Consider the following 27,714-nt stretch of genomic DNA (forward strand, 5'->3'; position numbering starts at 1 on the left):
GCCCAGGCAGCCGACCTCTACATAGGCAGACAATAATAACATGGCGAGTTCGACGGTTTGTAGACTGACATTGGGTGAATAAGTACAAGTCATTTCAAATCGAATCCTCAGACACCTACCGCATGTTGCGTTGGGAGCAGAACTGATGAAAAATGTGCAGGTCCTCCTTCATTCACTCACAGGCTGCTCTTGTGCTCCGAAGAGATTAACGTAGTGACGAAATATTAGAACTATTATCAATAATAAGTTGATGGACTTTTATTACCCTGAGAAGCTGATAAAGGAACTGCAGCCAACCCGCCCTCCCCTGCTATTTATAGAATTTACCGCCTGCGTCGCTTGCAGGTGATCTGATGGACGTCTCACGACGTTTCTATGACATTTTCACGAGCGTTCTGCTCAGTAGTTTGTCAAGAAGTCCTTACAATGGGGAGGAAATGCAAAGCGCGTCTAAGCCGCAGCACAGGCGTGCAGATGTGTCGTTAAGACCCCCAGTTCAAGTGAGCTTCATTAAGGTACAGGTTTACGTCCATTTTCGACCCCACTTAAACCGGCATTGAGCTCCTGTTCCAGTTAAACCGAAACTAAAATAAAGTTGCACACCACTTTCACATCAGTACATGCCTTGAAGTTTCAGACCTCCTTGAGGATAATGAGCGTACACTTGACGGTTTCATAGAAATATCGGCTGGCATTCTGCGCGTTTCCTACCTCGGAGAAGCCGACATAGCGCTTGAATTGTGCCTCCCTCTCGAGCGCATCCTTCAGTGCATGACACCACCACGTCAGTTATTGGGTCAAATCCGTAGCCCCCCTGATATCCCCATAGTTGTCCTGGGCAGCCTTAGTCCTCGACTTCACATTTAAAATGTGTTATTTCTAAAGTACACATTTCCTGTCTTCCAAAAAAAACAAACTCTTACAGCATTGACGTGTCACGAGGCTGTAGGCAGGCGTAGACTTTTATGACCCTCTGGTTTAAAGGCTTCAGTCCACTAACCGGGCACCCAGCACCCGTGTGCGCGGCTAACGTCATCATATGAAACAGATGTGGACTGACTGGCCACGCGCGACTGCAGCGGTTTTCATTGCGCTTTGCAATCGGGTCACCGGAGTGGAGGACGTCTTGTTCAGAATACCGACTTGTAATTGACATCGCGTGCAGGCGTCTGGAAACAAAGAGAAAGGAGTCGTGAGGGAGCGACCACCGGTAAAAGGAATAACGTTTAACACGACACACGGAACATGTCGGGACAGTCCGCAGTCTCACAAGGGGACACACTGTGACACCCAGCGCGATCATTTGAGAAATGGCCTAAAACGGAACAGCGTGTCATCTATCAAACTATCTATCTGTTATATAGCGCCATTCACTCGAACTACCTATTTGTTATATAGTGCCTTTCTATCTATCTATCTATCTATCTATCTATTATATAGTGCCTTTCACTCAATCTATGTATCTGTTATATAGTGCCTTTAACTAAATATATCTATTATATAATGCCTTTCTATCTATCTATCTATCTATCTATATAGTGCCTTTCACTCAATCTATCTATTATATAGTGCCTTTCACTCAACCTATCTAACTATTATATAGTGCCATCCACTTGATCTATCTATTATATAGTGCCTTTCACTCAGTCTATCTAACTATTATATAGTGCCTTTGACTTGATCTATCTATTATATAGTGCCTTTCACTCAATCTACCTATTATATAGCGCCATTCACTCGAACTACCTATTTGTTATATAGTGCCTTTCTATCTATTATATAGTGCTTTTCACTCAATCTATGTATCTGTTATATAGTGCCTTTCACTAAATATATCTATCTATTATATAATGCCTTTCTATCTATCTATATAGTGCCTTTCACTCAATCTATCTATTATATAGTGCCTTTCACTCAACCTATCTATCTATTATATAGTGCCTTTCACTCAATCTACCTATTATATAGCGCCATTCACTCGAACTACCTATTTGTTCTATAGTGCCTTTCACTCTATCTATCTATCTATTTTTTAGTGCCTTTCACTTAGTCTATCTATTATATAGTGCCTTTCACTTGATCTATCTATCTATCTGTCTGTCTATCTGACCAGCAAAATTAGACAGTGCCTTTCATATCCATGCTATATGTAGCATCTTTAATATTTATTTCTCTTTTCCTGTTATATAGTGCCTTTCATATCTATATTTTATCTGTCTTTTCATTGTAATGACCTCACATTGTATCTTTCTGTCTATCTATTGCTTTGTTTAACTATTCTATGCTCCCTGTCGTAACTATCCATTGTTTATGTAGCATCTTTAAAATCTGTCTCTCTTCTTATCCATCATGTAGTGCCTTTCATGTGTATTTGTCTTTCCTTTACAGTGACTTCTGTATTCAGTCTTTCTATGTGCTGTATAAGGTGGTTTCTTATCTATGAATTATATCACTTCCTTAAAATATATTTGTCTACTTATTCCTGTATGGTACCATTCGTATCTGTTTTATAGCATCTCTATTATGTATTTCTCTGATTGTTTCTTATTTGTTGCCTTTCATGTTTATTTTATAGCATCTTTCATATGTACAGTAGCTGTCTGTCTGTTGTATAGTGCCTTTCATAGCTGCAGTATACTGTATATCTGTTTTAGATATGAAAGGTAGCTCTCAGTTTATCCCCTTTCATATATTATATAGTGCCTTTCTTAACTGTCTCCCCCTCCATCTACAGTATCTTGAAGCCCCCTCTCATATCTACCATTGCTCTCAGTCCCAGCAGGACTGTCCAGGACTGACCTGTTTTACCACTGAAGTCACTCCACACAAACATACGTAATTAGCCACAAAATGGGTGTGTTTTGGACCAGGGTGGCTTTTACTTCTGGCCGTACATGATATAGGAAAATAAAATTAAAAAACTGCAGGTGAACATGAATGAACGGTTATATCCCAAAGATGTACCATACCATTCTGTCACCAGTTTAATCCAGTTCCTGTCCCAGCAGTACGGCACACAAGGCAGGCCTGGACTTGGCACCAGTCTTTTAAGATGGAATGGAACAGGGTGAGTTTTTTTGTATTTGTTATGGTGCCTGGAGTGCCAATTCTGCAGGATGGGGTGCCCACTTGCAGGGCCGAATGCAGATTAACGTCATTAACCAGGATGGAGGAATTGCAGGTTAAGGGCCTTGCTCAAGGGCGGCCCAGCGGAGTGGAAGTTACTTTGGCATTTTACAGGATATGAATTGGCAACCTTCCCGATTGCCAGTGCGGACCCCCTAGCCTCAGAGCTGCCACTCTGCTGCAGAAGGCAGAAGTGATGATGGATGAGCCGGGTGGCTCTCATCATGAGAGGATGGACATCTGGTTGAGTAGATGGTAGGAAGCTGCAGAAGGTTAGGCCCAATGATTTTAGAAGCTGAACACACAGTCCTTTGGAGGATTTACAATCCTGGTTACCAAACCACACCGTGATGCATCTGGCCAGGATACTTTTAATAGTGCAGCGGTAGAAGGTCTCCGATTTTTTTTTTTTTAGGTTTCCACCCCAAAGCTCTTTACCTTCCACAGATATATAAAAAAAGAGCCTTTGCTGAGCCTTTCTCAGTGTGCAGGTGGCGTAGAGGAGATGTGGACACCTGGAAACCTGAAATTGCTAACTGTCTGGACAGGCGAGCCATAGATGTAGAGTGAAGCGTGACTGCCATTGTTCCTTTTGCAGTCAACAATGGCCTTCTTTGCTTCCTCAACATTCAGAGAGAGGTTGTCATTATGGCACCACACAGTCTGGTCTTTTACTTCCCTCCTGTCGGCAGCCTCGTCATTGTCACCGATGAAGCCAATCACAATGGTGTCGTCCGTGAACTTGATGAGGCTGTTGCCCTCGTGCTTTACTACTCGCTCATAGGTGGACAGACTTGAGGAACACTGATGTTGGTGAACAGCATGGAGGAGACCTTTCTGCCAATCGTCACTGACTGGGGTCTGCTTGTCAGGAAGTCCAACACCCAGTCACAGATGAGGCTGTTCAGACTAAGACAGTCCACTGCACATTTCCTTATGCAAGTGCAACCCTCTTCTGTCTCCTACAGACTTGAGGAACACAACAGAACAGAAACAGGACCCCACCTGGTGAAAGAGAGAGAGGAGAATCCTGTTTGCCCAAGATACCCACATTAGAGTTGTCAGTTCACCTCACCTGCAGGTATCTGGAGATGTGTGAGGAAACTCCAGCGGGCATGGAGAGAACATGCAGACACCACACAGACACAAGACTCGGGGTGGGACATGAAGAGGAAGGGCTAACCGCCGTGTCACGATGCTGTCGCAATAACACAACAACCCAAACTAAATATTACAGTCAGCTTCCAAAAGCAGCATGGCAAAGGAGTTATGAAGAACTCCCGCTTACCCGCTGGAACTGAAACTGCTGTCTGCAAATCCCACAGCTGACAACTTGCTAACTCACTGGCTTTGTGTGTAGCTGCGGTTCTGTCACGGCTCCAAGGAATTTGATTGGAGGTCTTTATCATCACATACACTGCAAGAGCAAAGGGGAAATTCTTGCGCCACAGTTGCGGTGATGAATAAATAAATACAGTGAATAAATAAGAATAGCAGAAGATAAGCACATGAATGAAGATAAGAGTTAAACAAAAAAGTTCAATTCCACACAAACCAGCAGGTGGGTACAGCGCACAGTGCAGGGCAGGCAGGAGCAGGTTACTAGGAATTTGGTGACCTCATCTATTCTATCTATTATTTCTATTATACAGGGTGGCGCACGAAAAACCAAACCGTCTCCGACCAGTACGCCGTCTTTCAACAGGATGGAGTGACACATCACACTTCTCGCGAGTCACTTTCTCGAATTCACGACGTCTTCACAGAGGAACAAACTGTCAGTAAAGGTTTGTGGCCACCAAGACCACCGGACCCGTCCACTTGCAAGTTTTACCTGTGGGGCAATCTGAAGGGAAAAATGTGTATGTCAATAATCCAAAGACATTAGAGGAACTGAAGGACGATATTGGAAAAATTGAAGCGGCTGAGCTGCATCGCGTCTTTGACAATATGGTGGGGCGTGCAGAAAAGTGAACGACGCACAAGGAAATCATTTCCAGCACCTCCTCTAACCAGTAAGTTCAGATGTTTGTATCACATATCTTTCGTTTCGTGTACGGGCTAAGAAACATACGTCGACGTTGGAGTCAGCGATGGTTCGGTTTTTCGTGCGCCACCCTTTATATGACCTGGAGAAGAAGGTGTTTTGTAAGCAGGTGGAGCGAGTGGCAAGGCATCCCAGAAGAGGAGGAGAGGTTAGGAGCAGGCGCTGATAGAAACCAACTCAGAATCCTAGATTAGGACCCGAGTGCACCTCAGCGCCACACCAGTTCAGATGGAATGGAACAGGGTGAGGTTTTTTGTATTTTTTATGGTGCCTGAAGTGCCAGTTCTGCAGGATGGGGTGCCTGCTTGCAGGGCCGAATGCAGATTAATGTCATTAACCAGGACGGAGTAATTGCAAGTTAAGGGTTTTGCTGAAAGGGTCACCCAGCGGAGTGGAAGTTACTTTGGCATTTTACAGGATATGAACTGGCAACCTTCCTGATTACCAGTGCAGGCCCCCTTAGCCTCAGAGCTGCCACTCCGCTGCAGAAGGCAGAAGTGATGATGGATGAGCTGGGTGGCTGTCATCATGAGAGGATGGAGTCAGCTCTCCTCAGACATCTGGTTGAGTAGATGGTAGGAAGCTGCAGAAGGTCAGGCCCAATGATTTTTGAAGCTGAACACACAGTCCTTTGGAGGATCTACAATCCTGGTTACCAAACCACACCGTGATGCATCTGGCCAGGATACTTTTAATAGTGCAGCGGTAGAAGTTCTCCAATTTTTTTTTTTGGTTTCCACCACAAAGCTCTTTAACTTCCTCAGATATAAAAAAAAAAAGAGCCTTTGCTGAGCATTTCTGAGTATTCAGGTGGCGTAGAGGAGACCACAAAAATGCAGCTGGTGATGTGGAGCTGCCAACTGTCTGGACAGATGAGCCGCTGATGTAGAGTGAAGCGTGACTGTCATTGTTCTTTTTGCAGTCAACAATGACCTCCTTAGTTTCATCAACATTCTGAGAGTTGTCGTTATGGCACCACACAGTCTGGTCTTTTACTTCCTCCCCGTCGGCAACCTCGTCATTGTCACTGACGAGGCCAATCGCAATGGTGTCATCCGTGAACTTGATGAGGCTGTTGCCCTTGTGCTTTACTACTCGTTCATAGGTGGACAGACTTGAGAAACACTGATGTTGGTGAACAGCATGGAGGAGACCCTTCTGCCAATCCTCACCGACTGGGGTCTGCTTGTCAGGACGTCCAACACCCAGTCACAGATGAGGCTGATTAGACCAAGTCAGTCCACTGCACATTTCCTTATGCCAGTGCAATCCTCTTCTGTCTCCTACAGACTTGAGGAACACAAGAGAACAGAAATGCAAACCGAAACAGGACCCCACCTGGTGAGAGAGAGAGAGGAGTGTCCTCCTTCTGTTTGGTACCCGTCTGTCTTCCATGGAGGGTGCTGCCAGGTGTGCTCCTCTCCCCAGCCTCATGTATGTGCCCTGCCCAAAGTTTACCTTCAGTAGCACAAACGGCACCTCCTTCTGTATAAATTACAGTCTTTAAAGATAATGTGCCCCTTGGTGTATGAGATGTGCAACATTTTACTTTCATACAGTCATATCAAAAAGTTTGAGAACCCCTCTTAATTCTTTGGATTTTTGTTTCTCATTGGCTGAGCTTTCAAAGTAGCAACTTCCTTTTAATATCTGACATGCCTTATGGACACAGTATGATTTCAGCAGTGACATTAAATTTATTGGATTAACAGAAAATATGCAATATGCATCATAACAAAATTAGACAGGTGCATAAATGTGGGCACCCCAACAGAGATATGACATCGATACTTATTTGAGCCTCCTTTTGGCCTCTAGACGCTGTCCTCTTATAGCCTTTGATGAGTGTCTGAATTCTGGATGGAGGTCTTGTTGACCATTCTTCATACAAAATCTCTCCAGTTCAGTTCAATTTGATGGACAGCCTGCTTCAAATCATCCCATAGATTTTCATTGATATTCAAGTCAGGGGACTGTAACGGCCATTCCAGAACATTCTACTTCTCCCTCTGCATGAATGCCTTTGTAGATTTCCAACTGTGTTTTGGGTCATTGTGTTGTTGGAATATCCAAACCCTGTGTAACTTTGTGACCGATACTTGAACATTATCCTGAAGAATTTGTTGATATTGGGATGAATTCATCTGACCCTCGACTTTAACAAGGGCCCCAGTCCCTGAACTGGCCACACAGCCCCACAGCATGATGGAACCTCCACCAAATTTGACTGTAGGTAGCAGGTGTTTTTCTTGGAATGCGGTGTTCTTCTTCCACCATGCAAAGCACTTTTTGTTCTGACCAAATAACTCCATTTTTATCTCATCAGTCCAAAGCACTTTGCTCCAAAATGAATCTGGCTTGTCTAAATGAGCATTGGCATACAACAAGCGACTCTGTTTGTGGCGTGAGTGCAGAAAGGGCTTCTTTCTCATCACCCTGCCATACAGATGTGCTTTGTGCAAATTGCGCTGAATTGTAGAACGATGTACAGATACACCATCTGTAGCAAGATGTTCTTGCAGATCTTTGGAGGTGATCTGTGTGTTGTCTGTCACCATTCTCACAATCCTGCACATATGCCGCTCCTGTATTTTTCTTGGCCTGCCAGACCTGCTGGGTTTAACAGTGTTATGGTGTATAAAATCTACAAATTATTCTCTATATTTTTATTATTATGTTTTGCTCAATCCCAACAAGATGAATTCAGATGTAGGAGGCATTATAATAAAATGGCATATCCTCTTCCCTTACACCTCACTTTTATAACAGTTGTTCACAGCATAGTGCTAAATTGGTATTACAGCCTGGGAAAGGAAGACTGAGCCATGCCTTAGGCTATTGACTACTTTATGGATGGACATCTGGGACAACAATTTGGTTTACAGCCCAGGAAAGGAGGACATGAAGCAATATCAAAAAACTTTATTATCTGGGAAAAGATAGATTAAAGACTTTGAGCAAAATTCATCCATCATATTGACAGCCAGCCAATCACGTGCATGGAACATTCATGTGTTGTGAAACCACAGCATTAAACTTATGCCTCATCTGAGGAGTAAGTAAGGAAGTAAGGACGTAAGGAGTAAGGAAGGAGGGAGGAAGAAGAACGGACGAAGACGTCACTGGTCATCAGAAAAGCATCATGAACGTCGATTACTAAATCAAATGCCGCCCTGGGACATTCATCCTTGTCAACTTTTTCTAAAGACTATATATATCCAGACTTTCCTATCAGTACCTATTTTCTATTATTCTTTGTTCCAGTGGTATTATTATTATTCTTGTAATAAATACCATGCTGCTTTTAACTTTCTATGCTTTGTCTTAATGTCTAGAGTGATTGAAATAATTAGTTAAGATTTCTTTGAGCACCTGGTGCAGCCGGAGACTTGCCATACGCTCTCTGCTGTTAGGTTTATTAAGGCTGAGAGTGAGAGCTCCACTCAATAGTAGGGAACATGATGTCAAGTAAGGCATTCTTGGCTGATAAATGGCCTATAGTCAAGAGTGCCGAGCCTTTGTATGTTTAAACGTTTTCTTGTAGACCAAAAGTAATATTTACAGTAGGTCTGAGATATCATTAAAACATTGTATGTTGTTTGTGCCGATAATAAGTAAGTCTCTTGTAGTGCTGAGTGACGGGCCGTGTTATACCTAAAGCACTCATGTGGTTTAAAGTGCTAAAGGTTAATCAGCGTGTGTGTGTGTGTGTGTGTGTCATTCATGGGGCACTGTTGTGGTTAGGGTCTGTGTGTGTGCGTATAGCTCTGTATGTGTGTGTTCATCTTAAAGTGCAACAGTAGACCAACCCGGTAACGAACTTGACGAGAACACTTACCCTTGAGGAAACAGGTAAAGGGCAAGTAGAGGGAAATACTACAATAATACAAACAGCAACTGTGTATGTGAATTTCCATTTCCTGATTCCATTCCTTACACTTGAAACTGACAGTTTAAACCTCTGAGATGGCTTTTTGTAGCCTTCCCCTAAACCAGGAGACTCAACAATCTTTGTTTTCAGATCTTTGGAGAATTGATTTGAGGATCCCATGCTGTCACTCTTCAGAGGAGAGTCAAAGGGAAGGAAGCCCAACTTGTAATTGACCACCTTAAATACCTTTATATCTCATGAGTGGACACACCTCTCTATGAAGTTCAAGGCTTCACGAGCTCATCAACCAATCAGCATTGAGCAGTGACAGGCATTCAAATCAGCACAATGAAAAGGGGACCCACATTTGTGCACAGCCAGTTTTTCACATTTGATTTCATTTCATACAACTAAATACTGCGTCACTAAAAATCTTTGTTCGGAAAACACCGCAGCACTCAGATGTTCCTAGGAAATGAAAGACATACCACTGATATCTTTTTTGTTGAAAGTAAATTATTATGCAGGCTGAGAGGGGGTTCCCAAACTTTTTCATATGACTGTAAACACATGGCATGGTGGCGCAATGGGTAGCGCTGCTGCCTCGCAGTAAGGAGTCCTGGGTTCGCTTCCCGGGTCCTCCCTACGTGGAGTTTGCATGTTCTCCCGTTGTCTGCGTGGGTTTCCTCCCACAGTCCAAAGACATGCAGGTTAGGTGGATTGGATATTCTAAATTGTCCCTAGTGTGTACTTAGTGTGTGTGTTTGTGTGTGTCCTGCAGTGGGTTGGCGCCCTGCTCGGGATTGGTTCCTGCCTTGCGCCCTGTGTTGGCTGGGATTGGCTCCAGCAGACCCCTGTGACCCTGTGTTCGGATTCAGAGGGTTGGAAAATGGATGGATGGACGGATGTAAACACCACCCAGCAGATAACAGTGCCCACTCAGTATCATCAGAGTCTGACAACCACGGGTCCCCCTCGGCAGCCCCTTAACCTTTAATAAATGGCACCCCTCAGATGACGGTGTCCTCGGTGGCCTTCTACATCACCTAATGGATTGACCGCCATTTACACGGCATAAACCCAGACTTTGGGTCCTCCACGTGAATTTTATTAACAGGCTGGGAGTCTGCAAATCTGCCCAGCCCAAGGGATTCTAGTGAAAGGATACGCTGGTAGAGAAGTCTTAAGGATAAAACTCATGCCAAGTCAAAACTGGGCACAAGCACTAAACACGTCAGCCCGTTGCACTACGAAGTCCCACTGCTGCCAGACCTGCAGCACGGAACCACAAGAGAAGCAATCAGTTGGGAGTTCTCGAGAAGCTCAATGTTTCTAATTACATCCAGAGACCACCATGCCGGCTCAGGGGACCAATCAGCTTACACATTTGTCAGCTGGCCCTTCATGTTGCTGTTCTACCACATTGCAAAGATCTTCTGACTAGGAAGACCACTGAAAAACAGAGACCTCTTTGTCATGTTCGTCAAACCAGTTTGCTTTGTGACATGGCACATACAAGATACGTAAAGTGTGGCCATGAAGCACCCACCTGGTAAGAGAGAGAGGACTGCTCTCCTTCCATTTGGTACCCGTCTGTCTTCCATGGTGGGTGCTACCAGGTGTGCTCCTCTCCCCAGCCTCAAGTATGTGCTCTGCCTACATCTCACACCAAAATCTACCTTCAGTAGCACAAATGGCGCCCCCTTGTGTATAAACCGCAGACTTTAAGGAGCATGCACCCCTTGGTGTGTGGAGCATGCAAAAGTTTACTTTCATAAACACCACCCAGCAGATAACAGTGCCCACTCAGTAGCATCAGAGTCTGATGACCATGGGTCCTCCTCGGTGGTCCCGTAACCTTTAAAAAAATGGCACCCCTCAGATGACAGTGTCCTCGGTGGCCTTCTACATCACCTAATGGATTGACCGCCATTTACACGGCCTAAACCCAGACTTTGGGTCCTCCGCGTGAATTTTATTAACAGGCTGGGGGTCTGCAAATCTGCCCAGCCCAAGGGATTCTAGTGAAAGGATACACTGGTCGAGAAGTCTTAAGGGTAAAACTCATGCCATGCCAAAACTGGGCACAAGCACTAAACACGTCAGCCCGTTACACTACAAAGTCCCACTGGTGCCAGACCTGCATCAAGGAACCACAAGAGGAGCAGTCGGTTGGGAGTTCTCGAGAAGCTCAATGTCTCTAATTCCATCCAGAGACCACCACGCCGGCTCAGGGGACCAATCAGTCTGTCTGTTCCCATCTGTCCTCCATGGTGGGTGCTGCCAGGTGTGCTCCTCTCCCCAGCCTCAAGTATGTGCTCTGCCTACATCTCACACCAAAGTCTATCTTCAGTAGCACAAACGGCGCCCCCTTGTGTATAAACCACAGACTTTAAGGAGCATGCACCCCTTGGTGTGTGGAGCATGCAAAAGTTTACTTTCATAAACACCACCCAGCAGATAACAGTGCCCACTCAGTATCATCAGAATCTGACGACCACGAGTACTCCTCGGTGGTCCCTTAACCTTTAAAAAATGGCACCCCTCAGATGACGTCACCTAATGGATTGACCGCCATTTACACGGCATAAACTCAGACTTTGGGTCCTCCGCGTGAATTTTATTAACTCCTTGAGTGCTGAATATTTTTTCATGATAGGAGAGTCAGCCCCCTACACTATGAAGTCCCACTGGTGCCAGACCTGCATCAAGAAACCACAAGAGGAGCAGTCAGTTGGGAGTTCTCGAGAAGCTCAATGTCTGTAATTCCATCCAGAGACCACCATGCCGGCTCAGGGGACCAATCAGCTTACACATTTGTCAGCTGCCCCTTCATGCTGCTGTTCTACCACACCCCAAAGATCTTCTGTCTGGGAAGGCCATTGAAGAACGTGGACCTCATTGTCATGTTCTTAAACCAGTTTGCTTTATGACATGGCGCATTACCGCGCTGGAAGTAGCCATCAGAAGATACGTAAAGTGTGGCCATGAAGGGACACGTGACAATACTCAAACAGGCTGTGACATTCAAGTGATGGCTGATTAGTATTAACGGCTGTACCAACATTCCTCTGCACCTATAAACTGCCAGCACCACCACCACCACCACCAACAAGAACTGTTGACACAAAACAGTTTGGGCGAGTGGGTTCATGCTGTTGGGGTCCAACCAGCTGCGTTCCTCAGCACAAATTGACATTCATCAGACCAGGCCACGTCTTTCCGGTCTTCACCTGTTTGAAGCTGCAGCCTCAGTTTCCTGTTCTTGGCTGACTGGAGCAGAACCCGAGGTGGTCTTCTACTCTTGTGACCTAACCTTCGTCAAGGTCTGGCACGCTATGACTTCTGAGATGCTTTCCTGCTCACCACTCGTGGCCTAGAGGGGTTATCTGAGTCATCACGGCCTCTCTCTCAGCCATTGTCATCAATAAGCGGTTTCCGTTCCCAGAACTGCCACTCACTGGATGTTTTATGGTTTTTCTCAGTAAACTCTGAGGGATTGTTGTGGGTGAAAATCCCAGGAGATCATCAGGTCCAGAAATGCTCAAAGCAGCCCATCTGAACCTTGGGCCCAACTCACTCTGATCACATTTTTTCCCATCCCGGTGTTTGATGTGAACATGAACTGAAGCTGCTGACCACGATCTGTAGGATTTTAGACTTTGTGCTGCTGCCACGTGATTGGCCGATTAGGTCGTTGCATGCATGAGCAGTTGTACCGGCGGTCCCAACAATTTGCCAAGTGAGTGTATCAGACGTGAATAAAAATATAAACCTGTATTGCTTGTTTCGGTTCCCTGTCTTGTCACCTGGAGTTAGAAATATAAGAGAAAAGGGGAAGTGTTAAGACGCAGCAGCAGTCATCTCTGACGGTGACCATAAACGGAGCAGCAGGCTGGTGAGTGTTAACATGTGAGGGCCATGCTGGGGTTTGGGACTCTCTGTTCAGGTCTACTTAACGTGTCGGCATGTGAGAATAGCGGAAGGGTCTAGACGTAGACCACCAGAGCTCTGCCGAGCAGTCAGTTGGGTTGCATAGTCATGTCAAATGATTCACACCACATGCAAGACCACACTGTCTGCGGCCCCCAGAACTACACGTCGCCCACACTACAAGATGTCATCACTCCTCTGACAACCTTAACCTTAAGTAAAGTGTCAGGGTGTTTGATGACAACGACACACGAGGTACAGCTTGAACTGGCGTGTCAGGTGACATGAGTGACGCGTATTGGAAAGGCCGCAAAACATTATTGGATGTGTGCGATTTGATTGGCTCATCAGGGGAGCAGAGCTGTGCTGGTCTGAAGCTCAAATCTGTTGTTGTCACTGCGGACCCTTCCTCAATAAAACAATCCCCATTCATAAAGACCATGTGACCGAGGTCTGCCCGGTGCCATCAGAAGGTGGCTCTAACTTTGGAAAGCCTCACCGTGGCATTCCGGTGGGTGCAAGGAGCAGTGCAGGGTGACCAGTCGTGCTGTTGAAGGACACGGCATCACAACCCACCTGTTATCTTGCCTTGTGGGCGTTCCACTCCTTCTTCACACTTAATACTCGGCCAGTCCATTTGGAGACAATCCGCCACGAGTGGTGAGAGGCTAAGGATCTGCGCTGGCATCCCGTCACTGCCAAAAGAGATGCTACTCTGCTGGGCCCTTGAGCAAGACCCTTAACCTTCAGTTGCTCCAGGGGCGCTGTACAATGGCTGACCCTGCGCTCTGACCCCAAGGGGTATGCGAAAAGATGCATGTCACTGTGTGTTGTCCTGTATAACTATGTATGTGACAAATAAAGAAAGAAAGAAAGAAAAGAATAAAGAATAAGACTCTGCTGTGTGTGCAGATTGTGCAGAGACCCTCCTCTGGTGCATTGTGTGTCCTGCGGTGGTCTCCCACAATGCTGTTCTGTAGTAGTGATCAGCTCAGCTCAGCTTTCATCACCGTAAATTTGATGGGCTCGCCGGTAAACTTGTTCATTAACTTCTAACAAATTACAAATTGGTGGCGGATTTGGGCGACAACCTGGGGGGTGCTACGGGGGGGTGGGGGCGTCCATAACAAAAAATTTGGGACGTTGATCCGGTCACTCCAAATTATCACTTGCTGCCAAAGTTATGCCTGCCACCCTAACATCTTTCAGTGCCACTAGACGTCCCGCTCTGAGTTTGTGGTTTAAATGGACAGAATGTGGAAAAGCAACGCTAGCTGTGTGATAAATAAAGAAGATGACGCCGAAACCCCCCGCGCCAAAACTGAAACAGAAATGTGTGTTTTGTTTTTTGATATCGGTAAAGACTCGTCTGCTTTGACTGCGTCTCTATTTGTTTTCTTTTCCTTTTTTTGTTAATTTGAGTTTCTTATCTTTCGTACGGGAAATCTCTAATCGGCGCCTCTGCCAGAGAAACTTCAGACAGTTGGTGACACCTCTGTACTTCTCGTTTGCTTTCAGACTTAAAAACTGCAAAACGACACCAAACACTCACATTGCTGAAACACGCCATTATTAAGCCAGCCCGATTCTATCGTAAAGCTGATAACGCTGGTCAACAAGCATTTTGCTACTGGGAGTCTTTCACCTTTACTTAAACAGGTTTCACTTGCTGACTCCAATTCTGAAAACTGTTTTCGTTAAGCAGGTCCCGTTTTTTAGTTATGATGTTCCAGGTCTTGGACAATTAGGGTGACCGGACAGCAAAGGCGGATAATCATTTTGATAAATACCAGTAATTCCACTAGGGATGCCATTGAGATTAAAGAATTCGCCACACATTACTAACAACTGTGAGTTGTTTAGTCAGCCAGTCATATCCTAACTACAGGGTCACAGGAGTCTGCTGGAGCCAATCCCAGCCAGCACAGGGCACAAGGCAGGAACAAACCCCGGAAAGGGTGCCAGCCCACCACAGGGCACACACACACACACACACACACACACACACCAGGGACAATTTAGGATCGTCAATGCACCTGATCTGCATGTCTTTGGACTGTGGGAGGAAACCCACACAGACATGGAGACAACATGACCCGAACCCGGGTCTCCTTACTGCAAGGCAGCAGCGCCACCACTGTGCCACCATGCTGCCCGTGAGTTGTTTACCTTCTCCATCCATCCATCCATCCATTTTCCAACCCGCTGAATCCAAACAGGGTCACGGGGGTCTGCTGGAGCCAATCCCAGCCAACACAGGGCACAAGGCAGGGAACCAATCCTCATTAGTAATTTTATTTAAAAATGATAAAATTTTAATTAGCAGAAAAATATTCAGTCAGTCAGTCAGTCATTATCCAACCCACTATATCCTAACTACAGGGTCACAGGGGTCTGCTGGAGCCAACACAGGGCACAAGGCAGGAAACAAACCCCAGTGCAGGGTGCCAGCCCACCGCAGAGAAACAATATTTGTTACTGATTACCAGCTCAGACATTTAAAATTTGTCCTGTTTCACTACTACGCAGGTGGCACCATGGGGGACAGCTAGTACTAATATAAAAATCAAAACTCTTTTCAGGTCAGGCACACCCACCACACGAAGAAACAGCTCGGGATCCCAGTTGATACCCCCCAGGCAGACACACAGTCCAGTCACCACCCTCTGGAAATGACCCTTCATCTGCTGCAGCCAGGTGTTACGTTGGCATCCCCTTGGCCTGGTCCAGCCACTCGGGTCCTCAACAATTGAGGGTCCTGCGAGTTGGCTCACCCTCAGGGAAATGCGCCACATGGCTGTAGTGCCATAACTGACACTCCCTCACAATGCAGGTCATGTGCCTCATTCAGGACTCCATGAGTAACACAAACACAAAGTCACCCCAGCGGTAGCCAAGGACCCTCCGAAGAGACCCACTATGAAGGAGTCCAGTCTTCATCTCAGGTCACTGGACAGCGTCCGTGTCTCACAAACAGGGAGCACCAGGTCTCTAAAGACTTGGACCTTCGCTCTTTTGTCGAGATATTGGGGGTGCCACACACGCCTTTCCAGTGACCTCATGACCCCCCCCCCCCCCCCCATGCTCTCCCAATCTGTCTACTGACTTCATAGGAAGAGTCGCCAATGTCACTGCCAAGGTAAGTAAGTCGACACTCTCTCTGCAGACAGACACACTGCTGATAGCCATCCATCCATCCATCCATCCATTGTCTCCCGCTTATCCGAGGTCGGGTCGCGGGGGCAGCAGCTTGAGCAGAGATGCCCAGACTTCCCTCTCCCCGGCCACTTCTTCTAGCTCTTCCGGGAGAATCCCAAGGCGTTCCCAGGCCAGTCGAGAGACATAGTCCCTCCAGCGTGTCCTGGGTCTTCCCCGGGGCCTCCTCCCGGTTGGACATGCCCGGAACACCTCACCAGGGAGGCGTCCAGGAGGCATCCTGATCAGATGCCCGAGCCACCTCATCTGACTTCTCTCGATGCGGAGGAGCAGCGGCTCTACTCTGAACTTCTCACCCTATCTTTAAGGGAGAGCCCAGACACCCTGCGGAGAAAACTCATTTCAGACGCTTGTATTCGCGATCTCGTTCTTTCGGTCACTACCCATAGCTCATGACCATAGGTGAGGGTAGGAACATAGATCGACTGGTAAACTGAGAGCTTCGCCTTGCGGCTCAGCTCCTTTTTCACCACGACAGACCGATGCAGAGCCCGCATTACTGCGGATGCCGCACCGATCCGCCTGTCAATCTCACGCTCCATTCTTCCCTCACTCGTGAACAAGACCCCGAGATACTTGAACTCCTCCACTTGGGGCAGGATCTCGCTACCAACCCTGACAGGGCACTCCACCCTTTTCCGGATGAGGACCATGGTCTCGGATTTGGAGGTGCTGATTCTCATCCCTGATAGCCGTGTCATTAAACGCCTGGTTCTTGGTTTTTATTAGGACCCTCACAAGCCCAGACACTCAGACCCCTCACTCAGAGCCTCCATTGACTCCACAAAGATCACAGAATCATCAGCAAAGTTGAGATCAGTGATTCTTTCTTCGCCAACAGATGCCCCACCGCCGCTGGACCCCACGACCTTGCCCATCACCCAGTCCATGCAAGCATTGAACAGAGTAGGAGCAAAACACACCCCTGATGGACCCCTGAATCAACTGAGAAAGACACAGAGGTTCTGCCTCCACTCTGCACAGCACTCACAGTACCAGTGTACAGGCCCGGCCATGATATCCAGCAACTTTGAGGGGATCCTGCGAAGATTCAGGACGTCCCATAGGGCAGCTCGATCAACTGAGTCAAACACTCTACAAAAATCGACAAAAGCTGCAAAGAAACTCTGCCGATATTTGCATTTGCGCTCCATGAGGACCCTCAGTGCCAGGATGCGGCCGATGGTCAACTTCTTAGGTGAAAAACCAGACTGGTAGGTGAGCAAGTGATCATGGATCCTCTTGTGGAGGACCCTAGCGAGGACCTCACCTGGCACCGAGGGCAGTGGTATCCCCCTGTAGTTGCCCCAAATCCAGGCGATCCCCCCTTCCCTTTCCAGATAGGGATGACAAGTCCCGTTTTCCAGTCAGTTGGGATGACGCCCGTCTTTAAAAATGGAAACAATGATTGCTTGCGATGCCAGGAGGGCAGCCTGACCACCAGCCTGGAGAAGCTCACTACTACATAGAAACAATATGAAGGGTTTTCCCTGCCATGTTAACAGCATCTCTCACCAAAGTTATATCTAGGGTATGCTGGCATTACCCAACAGCATAACAATAACATGTGACTTTTATCTATTGTTCTGTGTCATTGAGTGTTTAGAAAGGCGCCTATGAATAAATAAAATGTATTATAACCCTAACTCGGCTCAAAATGAGTTTGTTTTTAAGCCTGAGGAATGAAACTACTTTAAGGTGATTCAATTGAACACGAGGGTATCGGTTTTTATTTTAGTACCATTGACGTGATTTATTTGCATTTTATTAAAACTTGGCAAAGAATCGCCAGACACATCCGGGTGCCCACACTTCAGTCAAATCAGGGGATTTTTTTTTTTTTTTTTTATTACATTTCCGCTGGAGGTAAAGAGCATTGGGCAACTTTTGGGATTTTTTTTTTCCAGACTGTTTGAGGAGCCTTATTAGCATAGGAATAGTTCATTTCAATAAGCCACCTCCACACATTCATCTAACGTCAAGTAAGGACGAGGAGCGGGCATAACTGCACTTCAATAGCTGGAGATTAGTGTGACTTTGACAAAGGTTATGGGTGCGTCTGTGTGCAATAACCCGACTCACCAACTGCCAACTCCACACCACACCAGCAGGCTGAACTTCTCCTTCTGAAGACAGGCAGGTTTTCTAACATGTGCATGATCCTTTGTGTAAGACGTTATTGAGCAACACCATGTGGTTGTGCTTTCAGGATCAGTCAACTTGAAGTTTAACTTCGGCTACGGTGGTTTGAAATCTCATCCATTTCCGTAACCCGCATATCTAGGGCAGCAGATGCCCATCAAGCCTGTCATCGGGCACAAGGCAGGATGAACACACACACACAATTCACCTGTCATTGGACTGTGGGAGGAAACAATACAATACAATACAATTTATTTTTGTAGAGCTCAAAATCACACAAGAAGTGCCGCAATGGGCTTTAACAGGCCTTACCTCTTGACAGCCCCCCAGCCTCGACTCTCTAAGAAGACAAAATAAACATTGGAGGGAAAAAAAATGGAAGAAACTTCTGGAAAGGCAGTTCAAAGAGAGACCCCTTTCCAGGTAGTTTGTGGCAGTGGGTGTCAAAAAGAAGGGGTTCAATACAATGCAATACACAGAACAGAATAAATCCTCAATACAGTATAAAAATAAAAAAATTACAAGCACGGACCAGAATTTAACAGTAGATGATATCCCATAATATGATTTGGATTTGTTTAGAGTCCTGGAGACCTCGGCCATCAAGCTGCCTCCCCCTATTGGCCATTCCACAGCCGAAACAGCGCTGGGCCAGCCAATCAGATGGAAGGACCCCTTTACCCCACGATTCCTGTGATCCTCCATCAGGGATGACTTTACCTTAGGCAGGCAAAACAACTTGGCTGGTGGGCCGTGGGCACCAAGTGCCACATTTGAATACCGAGAAGAGAAACAGAATAGGTGAGGGTTCGTAACAAATTCTAACTATCATGTTACTTCTGTTTTAGTGCTAATGACTAACAACAGAGATGCAGTCTGTACAGTTAATCAGCAGCTCTAGTCAGGGTGTGCTAAACTGAAGTAGTGAGTCTTCAGCCAGGGTTTGAAAGCTGAGACCAAAGGAGCATCTCTTATAGTAGCAGGCAGACCACTCCACAGTTTAGGGGTCCTGTAACTAAAAGCTCGACCTCCCACTGTTATTTTATTAATCCTTGGAATCCTAAGCAGACCAGCATCTTGAGATCTTACTGTGCGCTCAGGTTTGTAAGTCATGATAAGTTCAGACAAGTAAGCTGGACCTCGGCCATTTAATGCTTTATATGTTAAAAGGAGGATTTTGAAATCTGCCCTAAACTTAAGCGGGAGCCAGTGTAAGGATTTAAGAACTGGAGTTATGTCTTCATATTTTCTTGTTCTTGTAATAATTCTTGCAGCCGCATTTTGGATTAACTGGAGGCTATAAAGAGAACAGTTTGAACATCCAGTGAACACCGCATTGCAGTAGTCAATCCTACTAGAGATAAATGCAGGAATTAATTTCTCAGAATCCTGTTTATTTAGAAAACGCCTTAACTTCCCAACTTTTGTAAGATGGAAGAAACCTGATTTGGACAACTTTGTAATATGCGCTTTAAATGACCTGCTAGAGTCAAAGAGAACTCTGAGATTGCGGGCTGATTCAGTAAAATTAATGGGGATTCCAACTGAGTTAAATGATGACAGAATATTGTTGTGATCAGCGTCACTCCCTCCAACAATTAACATCTCAGTTTAAAGACAAGTCGTTCTCATTCATCCACTCCTTTAATTCACTAACACAACTAATTAAAGACAACATCAGAGAAACTTCATTTGATCTAAAAGTGTTGTGAATTGCCTGAAACGGCCATTAAATTCCAAGGACACCTTGCCACAATATCTCTGAAACGGATATTTAACAATTACACCCATCAATCCAGGGATGTGCCCATTCCAGCAAGCATTGGACACAAGGCAGAGACAATCCCTGGACGGGCATCAGCACATCACAAGGTGAACACACACTCACGTACACTCACATCATTTTAGGGTCACCAAATCCCCAAATCTGCATATCTTTGGAAGGAAACCGGAGCACATGGTGGAAACCTACACCAAGGACGGGACTCCTTACTGCGAGACAGCAGCGCTGCCACTCCGCCACCACGTCATCCCTATTAACAGTATTCATTATCCATCCATCCATTATCCAACCCGCTATATCCTAACAACAGGGTCACGGGGGTATGCTGGAACCAATCCCAGCCAACACAGGGCGCAAGGCAGGGAACCAATCCCGGGCAGGGCGCCAACCCACCTCAGGACACACACACCCACCCACACACCAAGCACACTCTAGGGACAATTTAGAATCGCCAATCGTCCTAACCTGGGGAGGAAACCCATACAGACACGGGGAGAATGCAGGGAGGATCCAGGAAGTGAACCCGTGTCTCCTTACTGCGAGGCAGCAGCGCTACCACTGCGCCACCGTGCCGCCCCGTATTCATTATTTAAACGAAATATCTGTAAAATGTAACAGCCATACTGCAATGCATTTCATATCAAGTATAAATCTAAGGATTCTAAATGTGCAGAGAGTTACAGGAATATCATACATTTAACGTGTTCTGTGTGCCGATCGCTGCTGTCAGGTCAGGAGGAAGCCCCAGAAGCTCGTAACTGGGTCAGTTTTAAGAAGATGTTTACGACGGTCTGCATTAATGATAAAGTAAACTATGGGGTTAAAGTGGACATTTCGAGATTAAAGCCGAAATTTCCACTTAAATCACTACACCTTTTCACTGTGTTCTTAATATTTTTCTCTGTGGCTCAAATACACTGCTGTACATTCTGATGCTATTGTGAAGGTGCAAGGCACAGAAGATGGTATGTGAGACTTTTAAAATGTATCGCGTCATTACGATAGGGAATATGCGACGCTTGAATATAAAAGCACCGCGGATGCATTTGTATGTCGGCATTTTGCTTGACCATATCGAACCCTTCATCAAACATCGAAGCGCGCACGTCAATCCCGTAGAATCCTCAGAGCGGCTTTCTGTCACATGTACCGATAGTAAACAGAGACTCTGACGTCATATTCCAAGTTTGATCACGCTGTGTAACCGAAAAAAAAAACCCGTCGTTGGTACTACTTTCCGAGGATGTGCTCAAAGGAACAATGGGAACGTTAGGGCTCGTTTATGCTTCACGCTCAGAACTCGTACGTGCACACATCATGGCTGACATGCGTTCCCAGCATTCATCACAATCATGATGAAATACATTAAAGTAGGTATGTTATATTTTTTTCAGATAAATCGTTAATTTGATTTAAATAATGAATGCTGTTAATAATTATACACATGGGGGTGACACAATGGCAGAGGGGTAGTGCTGCTGTCTCGCAGGGAGTCACATCGCTGGTGTCCCTGCTGGGTTTCCAAAGTGCGCTCGGGTTTCCTTCCAAAGATACTAGTGATGGGTCGTTCTTGAACAATTCGTTCATTCTGAACAAATCTTTAATGTGACTCGGGAAGAACGAGTCGTCTCGTGGGAGTGATTCGTTCAGTCGCGCATGCGCATTTGCGCAACTTTCTATAGTTTTTTCAAGTCTTCGGGTTTTTCGAGTCGTTCGCTCATCACGTGACAGCCCCATAAGCTTAACCAACTCAGTCTGAGCCGGAAAAAGAATTGATTAGTTCATCTCTCGAGTCTTTGGGTTTGAGTCATTCGTTCATCACGTGACAGCCCCATAAGCTTAACCTATGCAGTCTGAGCCGGAAAGAGAATTGATTAGTTCATTCCTCGAGTCTATCGAGTTGGTCGTTCTTTTGTCACGTGACCACTTACCGGCTCAGTAGTAGCGAATCATAGACTAAAGACCCAGGTAAACAATGAATTAATATTTTCTGTTTCTTATAGCATTATAGTTTTGTCTTGTTTGTAGTGTGATCAGCATTTGTGTAAGCAGTAGATGTGTTAGGGAGGTAACAGGTAACATTTTAATTATATTTTGCTAAAATGAACGAAATGACTCGAAAAAAGATTCGTTCATTTTGCTGAACGAGACTCAAAGGTTCGAGTCGGTAAAATGATCCAAACTTCCCATCACTAAAAGATACGCAAATTTGGGGATTTGGCGACGCTAAAATGACGCTAGTGTACATTGCGATGAACTGATGCCCGTACAAGGATTGTCTCTGCCTCCTACCCAATGCTTGCTGGAATGGGCGCATCCCCGGATTGAAGTATTTAATCATTAAACATCCTGTTCAGAGATATTGCGGCAAGGTGTCCTCGGAATTTAATGGATGTTTCAGGCAATTACAACACAGCGAAGCCGAACGTTTTCGCAACGTGATGATCTCCCGCACTGCCACCTGCTGGAATCTTCCAGATTTACATATAGTGTGCGCGCAAGTAAGAACAGCACAGCGCTTGCGTAGCAGTAGCGTCCGCTGGAGCAGGCGTCGCGTCGCGTGAAGTATTCTACGTGCGTAACAACCTTTTTTCATTATTCTTGCGTGGACGGTTTGCTTTGAATTTTCACAAAATCTTTTAAAACGAGCTTTTGGTCTGAGAGATTTCTTTTGTTTGACCCGTGTTTGATCCCGCCTTACTCACCAGCAGCTACAATTATCATCTATCCATTATCCATCCATCCATCCATCCATTGTCTCCCGCTTATCCGAGGTCGGGTCGCGGGGGCAGCAGCTTGAGCAGAGATGCCCAGACTTCCCTCTCCCCGGCCACTTCTTCTAGCTCTTCCAGGAGAATCCCAAGGCGTTCCCAGGCCAGTCGAGAGACATAGTCCCTCCAGCGTGTCCTGGGTCTTCCCCGGGGCCTCCTCCCGTTTAGACGTGCCCGGAACACCTCACCAGGGAGGCGTCCAGGAGGCATCCTGATCAGATGCCCGAGCCACCTCATCTGACTCCTCTCGATGCGGAGGAGCAGCGGCTCTACTCTGAGTCCCTCCCGGATGACTGAGATTCTCACCCTATCTTTAAGGGAGAGCCCAGACACCCTGCGGAGGAAACTCATTTCAGCCGCTTGTATTCGCGATCTTGTTCTTTCGGTCACTACCCATAGTTCATGACCATAGGTGAGGGTAGGAACATAGATCGACTGGTAAACTGAGAGCTTCGCCTTGCGGCTCAGCTCCTTTTTCACCACGACAGACCGATGCAGCGCCCGCATTACTGCGGACGCCGCACCGATCCGCCTGTCGATCTCACGCTCCATTCTTCCCTCACTCGTGAACAAGACCCCGAGATACTTGAACTCCTCCAATTGGGGCAGGATCTCGCTCCCAACCTTGAGAGGGCACTCCACCCTTTTCCGGCTGAGGACCATGGTCTCGGATTTGGAGGTGCTGATTCTCATCCCAGCCGCTTCACACTCGGCTGCGAGCCGATCCAGAGAGAGCTGAAGATCACGGCCTGATGAAGCAAACAGGACAACATCATCTGCAAAAAGCAGTGACCCAATCCTGAGCCCACCAAACCGGACCCCCTCAATGCCCTGGCTGCGCCTAGAAATTCTGTCCATAAAAGTTATGAACAGAATCGGTGACAAAGGGAAGCCCTGGTGGAGTCCAACTCTCACTGCAAACGGGTTCGACTTACTGCCGGCAATGCGGACCAAGCTCTGACACCGATCGTACAGGGACCGAACAGCCCTTATCAGGGGGGCCGGTACCCCATACTCTCGGAGTACCCCCCACAGGATTCCCCGAGGGACACGGTCGAATGCCTTTTCCAAGTCCACAAAACACATGTAGACTGATTGGGCAAGCTCCCTTGTACCCTCCAGGACCCTGCTAAGGGTATAGAGCTGGTCCACTGTTCCGCGACCAGGACGAAAACCACACTGTTCCTCCTGAATCCGAGGCTCGACTATCCGACGGACCCTCCTCTCCAGGACCCCTGAATAGACTTTTCCAGGGAGGCTGAGGAGTGTGATACCTCTGTAGTTGGAACACACCCTCCGATCCCCCTCCGCTATATCCTAACTACAGGGTCACGGGGGTTTGCTGGAGCCAATCCCAGCCAACACAGGGCGCAAGGCAGGAAACAAACCCCGGGCACGGCGCCAGCCCACAGCAGACAATTATCATTATTATTCTTATTATTAAAAGTGCCAGAGTAATTCTTCAGAGCAATGCCATAGTAGTCTTACTGAAGTCAGATGTATTAACGATACATGTTTTAGCGTTTTCTAATTTGTTTTTGCATGATTTCATTTTTTGTTTTTTTTGCACATTGCACTTAAAAGTGGGTGGGATCAGTTAGACGGCTCGCTGAGTGTCACATCTGCAAGCCAATCAAACGTCTCATGAAGGTGGAGCTCAAACTCGGGGCTGCTGGGATTATGAAGTGCAAAGATCAGAGGCGTTCTCTGTTTAACCGACAGACAGCAAGCTTCTGATGAGGATGAGCCATCTACCGTACGAAAAGGGTCCTAAAGAGACCCCAATTAAACACATAGACATGTGTGTCACGTGTGAGAGAAGAACATCACATGTGTTCAAAATAAACCTAACCTGATGCATTCTTTAGCTTCATTGCCTCGTGCTACTGAGATCTTGAACAGAAATTGTAATTTTTAATTTACTCTCCACGTCAACTTATTTTTTCCATTTCTTTCTATAGCACCAGCATTGACATTCGACGGCATCAACAGACAAGTGGCAAACGTGAACGACACGTCGCCGCCGGTGCTGCGTGTGCTCTCTGATGTTTAGTGCTGTGACGGTAATGAAGGAGTTGATGTGACTTTGAAAGAATTGTGAAAAGTAAGTCCGAAGTAAACGATGTGTCCCACTAACCCCGTCAAAAGGACTGCAGTTAAGAGAGCAGAAAACGAAGAGCCACAGGAGACGCATATTTCAGGACTCCAAACACCCAAATCGACAAACCTGCCCAACGACACCAGTAAAGGGGGGTTGGCACATCATCCACCTTGCAGCTGCACGTTTAACTGAAAACTAAAGGAAGTTCACATGTCTAACTGGAAATCCCACAATAGCCGCAGCCTTTTAACACGCTGCATATCCAATGCTTCTCCAAACTCGACTTGCCATTATTATGTCAAACAGCAGTTAAAATGGCAGAAAGATACCAGAGTAAACAGAGGCAAACACGTGGGGACAAGTAGCTAAGGTGCTACGTGTGTGTCTCCAGTGCTGCAGCTTCTTCTTCTCCTTTCAGCTGCTCCCGTTAGGGTTCGCCACAGCAGATCATCTTCTTCCATCTCTCCCTGTCCTCTCCATCTTGTTTTGTTACACCCATCACCTGCATGTCCTCTCTCACCACATCCATAAACCTCCTCCTTCCTCTTCTCCTCTCGCCTGACAGCTCTATCCTTAGCACCCTTCTCTCTCCTTTTCACATGTCCAAACCAACGCAATCCCCTCTATCTGACTTTGTCTCCCAACCGTCCCACCTGAGCTGACCCTCTAATGTCCTCATTTCTAATCCTGTCCATCCTCGTCACACCCAATGCAAATCTTAGCATCTTTAACTCTGCTACTACCTCCAGTTCCGTCTCCTGCTTTCTGGTCAGTGCCACCAACTCCAACCCATATAACATAGCTGGTCTCACTACTGGTCTCCAGTGCTGCAGCGCTCTTTACAATTCACAAATTCATTCTTTAGCTTCGGGCGGCACGGTGGCGCAGTGGGTAGCGCTGCTGCCTCGCAGTTGGGAGACCTGGGGACCTGGGTTTGCTTCCCGGGTCCTCCCTGCGTGGAGTTTGCATGTTCTCCCCATGTCTGCGTGGGTTTCCTCCCACAGTCCAAAGACATGCAGGTTAGGTGGATTGGCGATTCTAAATTGGCCCTAGTGTGTGCTTGGTGTGTGGGTGTGTTTGTGTGTGTCCTGCGGTGGGTTGGCACCCTGCCTGGGATTGGTTCCTGCCCTGTGTTGGCTGGGATTGGCTCCAGCAGACCCCCGCGACCCTGTGTTCGGATTCAGCGGGTTGAATGGATTCTTTAGCTTCCATTATCGTGCTACTGAGCTCCTGAACAGAAATTGTAGCTTTGTTTTTTTTTTTTTTTTAATTTACTCTCAGCATCAACTCTTTCGTTCCGTTTCCTTTTTGCGCGGTCCCTGAAAGCCCCGTCAGTTTAAAATGCACGGACTGAAGAAACTGGAGGCAGGTTTTTAGGAAGAAGCCCCGTAGCTGTAGCCTTTGCTGCTGTCCACTGAAAACTTTTGAACAGGTTGACGCCAAACTTATCTTCTCATTTGAGAACCACATCTGACCCGACAAGATTAATGCCATAAAGGAGCGGCTTTTGGTTCCCCAAAGGAAACCATCCACCAGAAAACAACCTTTATAGATTTAGATCCATCACAGGTTCCATAAATAGCCATTGTGATATATGGCCAGCAGTTTATCCCGGCCAATACCCCCACGCCGCTAGATGGAGTCCTCCCTGCAACATGGAGGTGTACCGAATTCCAGCAGGGCATCATGAACAATGGAGTTTTACTGCACAGCCCTGCTGGATACCGTGGGGGCCACCAGGGGACGCTGCAGGGAGGCACAATGGTTTTTATTACAGCCCGGAAGTAATCACAGAGACAGAAGTTTTCATTTGACCCGGAAGTGCTATGAAATCACATGGACTGAGGGACAGAAGCACTTCCGGGTCAAGGAATATAAAAGGACTATGGGAAACCCCAGCAGACTGAGACGGAGTTGGGAGGGAGTGGAGGATTGTATTTGTGATTATTGTTGATTATTGATTTATCATTGAGCATAGTGGAGGTGATTTGTGCACATTATTATAAGAATAAATGTAATATTGGGACTTCTACCTGGTGTTTGGGCGTGTTGTCTGCGGGTTCAGGGGTCGACAGGGACCTATATTTCCACACCATACATAATTGAGAATTGACTGGTGAAACACCAGTGGCTTGATAATTTTAAAGGAACTCTTGCTGCATGTTAAGCTAACTTCATGTTTTCTTGACTTGTCGTATCCTCACAGATAGCCTTCTATACAATGAATCCGGAAAGTATTCCCAGCGCTTCATCACGTTTTCCACATTTTGTTATGTTACAGCCTTATTCCAAAATGGATTAAATTCATTTTTTTCCTGAGACTTCTACACACAACACCCCATAATGACAACGTGAAAAAAGTTTACTTGAGATTTTTGCAAATTTATTAAAAATAAACAAACTGAGAAATCCCATGTACATAAGTATTCACAGCCTGTGCCATGAAGCTCCAAATTGAGCTCAGGTCCATCCTGTTTCCCCTGATCATCCTTGAGATGTTTCTGCAGCTTCATTGGAGTCCACCTGTGGTAAATTCAGTTGACTGGACCTGATTTGGAAAGGCACACACCTGTCTATAGAAGGTCCCACAGTTGACAGTTCATGTCAGAGCACAAACCAAGCATGAAGTCAAAGGAATTGTCTGTAGACCGCCGAGACAGGATTGTCACGAGGCACAAATCTGGGGAAGGTTACAGAAAAATTTCTGCTGCTTTGAAGGTCCCA

General features: G+C 46.4%; 1 protein-coding gene across 6 annotated transcripts in view; it reads right to left on the minus strand.

Moving 5' to 3' along the window:
- Positions 1–27,714, minus strand: part of LOC114656996 (uncharacterized) — a 146,344-nt gene that overhangs the window by 65,772 nt on the left and 52,858 nt on the right. For 4 of the 6 annotated variants that reach the window (XM_028808704.2, XM_028808706.2, XM_028808696.2 and 1 more), the window contains exon 1: positions 120–293. The exons of 1 other annotated variant lie outside the window; for it this stretch is intronic. The gene's annotated coding sequence lies outside the window, so the exon portion shown is untranslated. Of the gene's footprint in view, positions 1–119; positions 294–711; positions 1,022–27,714 lie in introns of those variants that run through there. One more of the 6 variants, XM_028808699.2, reaches the window with a different exon arrangement.

The sequence above is a fragment of the Erpetoichthys calabaricus genome, chromosome 9 (assembly GCF_900747795.2).
Source record: "Erpetoichthys calabaricus chromosome 9, fErpCal1.3, whole genome shotgun sequence".
Taxonomy (NCBI): domain Eukaryota; kingdom Metazoa; phylum Chordata; class Cladistia; order Polypteriformes; family Polypteridae; genus Erpetoichthys; species Erpetoichthys calabaricus.